Genomic DNA, 6,080 nt, shown 5'->3' with positions numbered 1-6,080 from the left:
ACTACTACTGAAAAAGAACTTCTAGCTATTGTCTTTAGCTTTGAGAAGTTCAGGTCTTATCTTCTTGGAACAAAGGTAGTGGTATATACTGATCATGCAGCCATTCGGTATCTCATCTCAAAGAAGGATTCTAAACCAAGACTAATTCGCTGGGTTCTATTACTCCAAGAGTTTGATGTCGAAATTAAAGATCGGAAGGGCACAGAAAATCAGGTAGCAGATCATTTATCCCGACTAGAAGATCACAGCAAACAACTTACCGACAGCACTCTAATTAATGAATTCTTCCCAGATGAACAGTTGTTTGGAGTTGAGGCTGAAGAGCCATGGTTTGCTGACATTGTAAATTATCTGGTGAGTAAGGTCATTCCTCCAGAATTCTCTTATGCTCAACGCAAGAAATTCCTTCACGATGTGAAATGGTATATTTGGGATGAACCCTTTCTGTTTAAACAAGGAGTCGATCAAATTCTCAGACGATGTATTCCCAATAATGAAGTTGAGGGAGTTTTGCGCGAGTGCCATTCCACTGGTTATGGGGGCCATTATAGCGGAGAGAAAACAGCAAAGAGGGTACTTCAAGCAGGTTTTTACTGGCCAACTCTGTTTAAAGATGCTCATCAGTTCGTGTTGGGTTGCGATCGTTGTCAACGTACAGGTAATATTTCTAGGAGGAATGAAATGCCTCTTAAAATGCTTTTGGAAGTCGAAATATTTGATGTTTGGGGTATTGACTTTATGGGACCGTTTGTTTCGTCTTGCAACAACCAGTATATTCTAATAGCAGTTGATTATGTGTCTAAATGGGTGGAGGTGAAAGCTTTACCGACAAATGATGCTAAGGTGGTCTTGCAATTTCTTCAAAAACAAATCTTTACCCGTTTCGGAGTCCCTAGAGTCATTATCAGTGATGAAGGCTCTCATTTTTGCAATCGGAAATTCACAACCTTGATGTCGAGGTATAATATCAATCACCGGGTTGCTACTGCGTATCATCCTCAAACGAATGGTCAAGCTGAAGTGTCTAACAGAGAGATCAAACGCATATTAGAGAAGGTGGTTAACCCTTCTAGGAAGGACTGGTCCTTACGATTAGATGAGGCTGCTTGGGCCTATCGAACAGCTTACAAAACACCGTTGGGTACTTCTCCATTTCAGCTAGTGTTTGGGAAAGCTTGTCACTTACCAGTAGAGTTGGAACATAAAGCTTATTGGGCACTAAAGAAGTTGAATTTCGACTTACAGTTAGCTGGAGAAAAACGCATGATTCAACTCAACGAGTTGGAGGAGTTCCGCCTCCGTGCTTATGAAAATAACAAACTCTACAAAGAAAAGGTGAAAAGATTGCATGATCAGCGGCTGATACAGAAATCGTTTGTGGTTGGTCAATTGGTTCTATTGTATAACTCTCGGCTGAAGCTGTTTCCAGGGAAACTCAAGTCACGTTGGTCAGGGCCATTTACAGTCAAGACGGTATTTTCCCACGGTGCGGTAGAAATCTATGCAAAATCACCGGATGAATCATTTAAGGTCAATGGTCAAAGGTTGAAGCCTTATTTTGGTGGAAATGTGAATCGTGAGGTACAAACCACGATACTTCAGTCGGAATCGGATTAATTCTGGACTTCACGTCGAGCTAACGACGTTAAACAAGCGCTTCGTGGGAGGCAACCCACGCATTGGAACCACATTGTACCATTGTAAACCTCAAAAACACAAAAATCGAAAAAATTCAGCCCCCGGTGTCAGACACTAGCGCGCCCGCGCTAGTGTCCAGCGCGCCCGCGCTAAGTTGCACAGCGCGCCCGCGCTACACTTAGCGCGGCCGCGCTACTGACTGCTGGACTGGCGAATTTTCTCCCAAAAATACTTTCTTTTCGTTTTTAAAAGCCCACAATCCTAATTTTGCATGCCTAGCCCGAAATACATTCTCTAAAACCCTAACTCAGCTCTCCAATCCTTATATAAACACAACAACCATCTCCAAATCCCATTATAATTCTATAAACCCTAATTATATATACACATCCATACACACAACTACCTCCAAATCTCTCAAACCCACTACACACAAACCTCTTGCAACTCTAAATCTCTACCAATGGCACCCAAAAGAGCCCGAAGATCACAAGGAACTAGCTCACAAGCCCCTGCATCTAGCGATTCTTCCTCGATGGGTGAGGTTGAGTTCACCTCCGATGGAGCACGAACCGAATTTCAACGGCTTATGAATAAGTCGTTAGTTAAGGAGAGGGGATTCTTACCCACGGCGGAAGATGGTGAGCTATTGAACATGGTTCAAGAACGAGGTTGGGAGTCTTTTTGCGAGGCTCCGGAGGCGGTTCCCTTGGCTATTATTCGAGAGTTTTATGCTAATGCCAAGGAGAATCGCGATGGATTTACGGTGGTGCGGGGAATCCGAGTTGATTATAGTGCGGAGGCGATCCGTAGAGTTATTGGGGGGCGTGCCAAGCGCCGTAATGAAGAAGATTGGGTTGTTGAGAGGATTGGGCGTGCCAAACGCCGGTTTGATGATGATCCGATTGATCTTGAGCGGTTGGTGTATGACATGTGTGTACCGGACACGCATTGGAAGATGACTGCACCTCCTTTGCCGGCACATGTTTCTTTTCCTGCAGCCGCTTTGAACCGGTATGCGAAGGCGTGGAATGCCTTCATCTGTGCTAACATCATGCCATCTTCACATGGGCATGAGGTGACAGTGGATAGAGCTATTCTGCTCTTTGGGATTGTCTCAGGCAAGTATATTGATCTGGGACATGTTATTCATCAGGGGATGCTGAGGTTCTTACGGGGAGGAACCACTGGTGCCATTCCATATGGCACAATTGTTACGAAGCTCTGTCGATCAAGCGGTGTTCGTTGGCCAGCCAACGAGCAACTACAGTTGCCGGGAACACCTATTGATCATTCGGCGATCAGTCGGATGACGGAGTGGGATGGAGGAGTTCCCCACCCTCGAGGCCTCGGGTACATATATGATGAGGTGCCAGGGGGACGTCCAGCATTTGTGAGGAGGGAGCAGACTAGAGCTTCTGGAGCTGGTACTTCTCAGACGGAGAGGAGCTCCGAACCGATGGGAGATGTTCATTATCGCCGCCTAGCGAGACGGATGGACACCATGCACGACATCCACCAGAGGTTTGCTTTTGACTTGACACAGGCTCTAGGTAGTGCTTTCCAGGCACAGGGGGTCACAGTTCAGTGGCCAGTATTCGGAGCAGGGATGCAGTATCCTCCACCTGATTCACCTCCAGCAGAGGAGGGGGAGGACTCGGACTCCGAGTAGGTATATGGGCGCTCTAGCCTTTTTATCACTTTCAATGGGGACATTGAAAATTTTAAGTTTGGGGGTGGTAATCTAAGGAAGAGCATATTATTATGCAGTTTATTGCATGTGTAGTTAGTTCATGTAGTTCACGTTTTTTTTTATTTTATTTTGTTTTTATTTCTCACGTTTTTTTTTCTCATATTTTTTTTTAATTTTATTTTTACATGTTTAGTAGTAATTGTCGTAGCTAGTATCACGAGCATTTGCATGAATTATGAAGTTAAGCCAAGTTAATTGCCTATGATGAGTTATGTGCGTAGTTCTTGATTAGTAATTTCAATTGCAATGCTAGGTTAGTACTTAGAAATTGCTTGTGTTGGAAATTGTAATTCACATATGTTCTTGAGATAGGATTTAGACGAAATTCCATGAATTCTAGGATTGAATTGAACACCCTTCAGCTTAGGTCTGTAAATCTTAAGTTTGGGGGAACTGAGGAGTAGATATACCTTTCTAAAAAAAAAAAAAGTAGTAAATAAATTCACTGAAAAAAATAAGTGGTAGAATTAACTAGGTTGAGCTCATTAGTACTCGAGTAATTAAGTCTGAGGGGACTTTGGGCCTAACAACCTAAAGCCCTTCGTGGTTTGGGGATTGTTGACCCAACGCTCGCTACATGGGTACTAGTGCATAAATCTTTAGGGATCTCAACCATTGCACGGTTAAATAAACCACTAGAATAAAGTGAATAATTGGTGTGTGAAGTCTTGTGGTGTTCGTAACGCATTTACACTGCGAAGCGCTCTGACCTTAGATCGAGCAATTAATCACCAATGAAAAGAAAAAGAAAAAAAAATAGTGAATAAAATAGAAGGGTGTGGACATTCTTTGGGACCTTGGCTTTTAGTTGGACTTGAGTGACGGGGTGTTAGTTTTGAACTTTTACGATTCTTGATTAGGATTCTGTGGGAGTAGTAGTTTTTGTCTTGTCTCAATAAAAGAGCATGCTTGCACACACTGGCACTCCACACTTGTAAATAGAAAAGTAATTGACTTGGTAGCGAGAGAGATGAAATTCAAGAACATTAGCACAATCTGAGGTATTATAATTGACAAGGCAATTACTTCATAGTTTACTCATTCATCACGTAGTTGCATTCATGCATTGCATTGTATTATTGTATAGTGTTGTTGACGCTTGAGGACAAGCATCAGTTTAAGTTTGGGGGTGTGATAAGTGGTATTTATACACACTTATAGGCCTTCATTTCCACTTAAATTGGTTGATTGTACTTAAGTGTTTAGTGTCTTTTGATGTGTTTTTATTGTTTTTCTGTGCAGGTCACGAGTTGAGGTGATGAAGTGATTTTCTATCATTTTAGGTTGGTTTTGGTGCATTATTTGCAAGAATAGAGAATTGTTGATTCACCGCGACTTGGGATTTTGTGGGTATATCTTCTACAAACCCTCACGAGAGCACACTCGTCCACTAGAGCTATCTAGGGGTTTAAAGGGCTTGTTGCATATGCTAAATGCAACCGTGATCACCTACGGAAGTGGTACTAGAAGCGAGGAAGGACATGCACGCGAGAACGAGCGAGAAACGAAGAAACGGGGCTGCCATCACAGACAGTAGCGCGCCCGCGCTACTTGACAGCGCACCCGCGCTATCCACTGGGACAACTAGCGCGCCTGCGCTAGTTTAGCGCGGCCGCGCCCAGCAGAAGTTCCCCGGGCCGATTTTTACAGCTTTTTAGCGGATTTTCGCAGCGGTCGAGGCCCGGTTGACTTGGTCAATGTATTTTTATTTCTCGTGTGTAAAACCCTAGCCTCGGAAAAAAGTAGTTTTAGTAGAGAACAATATCGTAGTTAAGTATATTCATTCAAGCACATTATCAGTTTGTATTAGATCGTTCTTCGCGAGGAAGTGACAGTTTCGAGCGAGATCGTGAACATCAAATCTGTAACGTGTGATCTTTATTATTAATTCAAGCATTTTTATTCCATTTAATTCTTGTCTTTATTCTATCATGTTTTCATTAGAACCCATGATGTCGATTGGTTCGATTATGAACTAACCGCCTTCATGGGATTCTAATGGATTTATCGATGTAATCTAGTATCGAATATTAATTACTTGATTGTGTGACGTACGTTGATTTCTTTGCATGAGCCGTGCTTATTCTTCTTAGGAGTGTAGCTAACTTCTAAGTTGTTTGTTAATTCTTTCTGAAGCGAGAGTGGATGATTGAATTTAGAACTATGCCATGTAAACATAGGATTATGTGAATGAAACATAATTTGTGGTAGACTTGAACTATTTTTATCACCCTGTGTAATCACGATAGATGACTTGCTATTTAAACCTCTCTGCTTACACTACCGCTATAGAGATATAGGGTCTGAGCTTTGTTGGTGTCTATGAGATTTCTGTCTTAATTGCGGATTTTGATTGGTATGATACGTGTGCAACGAGAGTTGGCATGTATTACTTTCGTGTTGTCTGATTAGGATCAACAGTCGCATGTTAATCAGTAATTTCAATTCTAGATGAATTCGATAATGAAGTTAGAATCCCATGTGTTTTCCTATTCTGAATTTGATTAGTAATTTTAGTTATTAGTATAAAAGAAACCATCCTTGTTAATTGTCTTAGCAGTGATAATTGATCATACATTGTTGCATAGGTGCGTATTCTTAATTCACCAGTCTCTGTGGGATCGAACTTAATATATTACTTGTGATCACGTGCGCTTGCGTGTAGATTTTTGCGAACAGTATCCTGTAA

This window comes from Daucus carota, chromosome 1 (assembly GCF_001625215.2).
Source record: "Daucus carota subsp. sativus chromosome 1, DH1 v3.0, whole genome shotgun sequence".
NCBI lineage: Eukaryota > Viridiplantae > Streptophyta > Magnoliopsida > Apiales > Apiaceae > Daucus > Daucus carota.
This window is presented reverse-complemented; position numbering follows the sequence as displayed.